General features: G+C 56.0%; 1 non-coding gene across 1 annotated transcript; it reads left to right on the forward strand.

Annotated features, from left to right (window-relative positions):
- Window positions 1-201: 201 nt before the first annotated feature.
- On the forward strand, window positions 202-283 carry TRNAS-AGA (transfer RNA serine (anticodon AGA)). Its single transcript has one exon. It is a non-coding gene; the product is annotated as a tRNA-Ser (tRNA).
- The last annotated feature ends 2,334 nt before the right edge of the window (window positions 284-2,617 follow it).

Genomic DNA, 2,617 nt, shown 5'->3' on the forward strand with positions numbered 1-2,617 from the left:
GGACAAGGCACTGGGAGCTGCCACCATAGCTCCTGGTGTTACACCTCTCAAGGCTTCTGGAAGGCTGGCACCAGGTGCCCGTCATGCTCCGTGCAGGTTGCAACTGCAAATCTTTGAGTGAAGGCTGGCACTGGAACTCCCCGGGAGCAGGGTGTCATTGCAGAGGGCACGTGATGAGCAGGGCAGAGACAGCTGGAGCAGGTAGTTGTGGCCGAGTGGTGAAGGCGATGGACTAGAAATCCATTGGGGTTTCCCCGCGCAGGTTCGAATCCTGCCAACTACGGGGCGCAGTCCCCTTTTGGTCTCCCTGCAACTGACCAGGCTGCAGCTGTGGGACTCGGCTCCATGTACCTGGTGCCCAGGGAGACAGTAAAACCCCTTGCCTGCAGCACTTGTCCGTGCCCCTCCCCTGAAATTCCTGCACGAATGGGAAATCCTGCTCCCTCCCCTGAAATTCCTGCACGAGTGGGAAATCCTGCTCCCGTTGACAAGGTAGGCAAGTTGAGGGCAGCAGAGAACGGACCAGTGCTGAGTATGAGCCACGAAACAGAGGGCCGCTGTTGTTGCTTCTTGAGCAGAACTTCAGAGCCTCTTCTCACCTGACACGCCAAGCAGCACAGCCCCAGCAGCTGTCTTCCCTATCCCTGAAACTACAGCAGCTCACCTCCAAAGACAGCCTGCACAACATGGCCCTCGGTGCTAAAGATGAAGGGAAGACACCTCATGGATTGGAGATCCTGCCAGCACTCACAAAGTGCCCCTCACTTTAGGTCTCACTAAGGCGGACCGGTGTGGAGCAGCAGCCAAGCTGGGGGAAGAGAAGGGGCCAGCACCGAATACGAGCTGCAGAAGAGGTGCTTCTTTGCACACCAGTGGACCTCACTGCTAACGATGAAGGGCAGACACGTCAGAGATCTGCGATCTTGCCTGCGGTCCTGGGGATGTTCTGCCTGAGCCGTTCCCGGTCCTTGCACACATGGACAAACTTTCCCAGGGGCTTTCACAAATTTTCCTTAAGGACGAAAAGATGAGAGGTGGGTCTCTTCTGTCTCTTCCTCTTCGGGAAAAGAGGTGGAAGTGCAAGAGAGCAGATGGTGGTGACCGTGGCATCAGGAAACCACCCCCCGCCACCACGGACCTCGATGGGTGGGACAGAGGAGAGCCGGAGGCTTCCCAGGAGACTTCTTTCAGTCCCGTACCCAGCTGCTCCCAACAGAGCGGCAGCAGAGGAGAAGGTGCTGGCAGCCTGCCTGGGTGGTGCGGCATCTTAAAGAAAAGGGAAACTCTGAGGGGCACACGCAGCGAGAGCCTGGAGAAAGAGGAGAGAAAAGCCTATTGCTGGTGCATGGTCCGTTCCCCGCAGCCGTGCCACTGAGGGCCAGGGAAGCATTGCAAGGGAAAAAAAAGATCAGAGAGATTGTCGGTATGAATGAAGAAGGGAAGGGACAATGGAGAGGGCACCTGAGCTGAGCCATGGGCCTCTTGATCTGCAGTGAAGAACTTTCCTCTGAGTAACAGCTCCTGCAGCAGACCACAGCTGTGGCCTGCAGCTGGGGCCACACTCCCCATGCTCACATCGGTGCCCACATCCCAGCCCTCTCCATCCTGCTTTTGCTTTTCTCTCCTCTGCCTGGCTGCTGCATGCTCTGGCCTGTGGATGGGTCGGGGAACCAGCAAACACTAGCCCAAAAATGCAAGCTTCAGCACTGCCACCTCGTCCCTTACCCTCACCAAGACGCTCTACCAGCTCAGCGTGCCCAGAGCCCAGATGCCTTGCAGCATCTAAGACTGGCCGCCACCCACTTCAGCTGGGCCAGCCCTGCCCTGGGGCGACTGGGAGCCACCTGCACGCCAGCAGTGTTGGGCAGGACAGGAATGGCATCAGGTTCAGAGAGAAGGGGTTTCTCTGGCTCTTTGGCACCCTGCATGGTGGCAGGGGCAGCCCTCGGCTGTTGGGCAGCAGCAAGGGCAAGACTGCGCCAGGAGGGAGGACACGCCAGGAGCTGTGGGGGAGCACAGCACAGCACAGCACGGGCAGGGAAAGGGGGAAAGGCTCTTGCAGCCTGTGTGAAAGGAAAGGTGCTAAGTGCTATGCAACTTGCTTAGAGGAACAAACACTGACTAGGGCTAAGAGCTTTTACCTCAGGGTCAATGTGACTGAAGACTTAATCTAAACCGGCTCTCACTGACGGAGAACTGCTCATACAGACAATAAAAAACCAGGAGATCTGTCTTTCAGAAAACCCCCAGGCATATAACCATAGCCATAACAGCAATGGGCCTGAATCTGATACAAAGCCCCTTCACCTACACGGGACATTAGTTTAGAAGAATGAGGATTAACACCCCACTGACCATACATTCACACACCCTGTTCCGGGATGAGCACAGGGCGATTTTGCGAGCAAGAATAACTGATTTGCCCACCCCTTCACATGAGTAATTTGACTGGGCAACACAACTGTATTGGAAACATATATAACCCCTGTTTTCCTCTATAGACGGTCCGCCCTGCGTTAGGCTGGGGCACCACTCTGCGCAGAGCTAAAACAGGAGAATCAATTCCCTTGGTAATTCTGTGCTAATCATCCTTGTCTCACTCCTCGGCCAGCAAGGA

This window comes from Numenius arquata, unplaced genomic scaffold, assembly GCF_964106895.1.
Source record: "Numenius arquata unplaced genomic scaffold, bNumArq3.hap1.1 HAP1_SCAFFOLD_90, whole genome shotgun sequence".
Lineage (NCBI taxonomy): Eukaryota > Metazoa > Chordata > Aves > Charadriiformes > Scolopacidae > Numenius > Numenius arquata.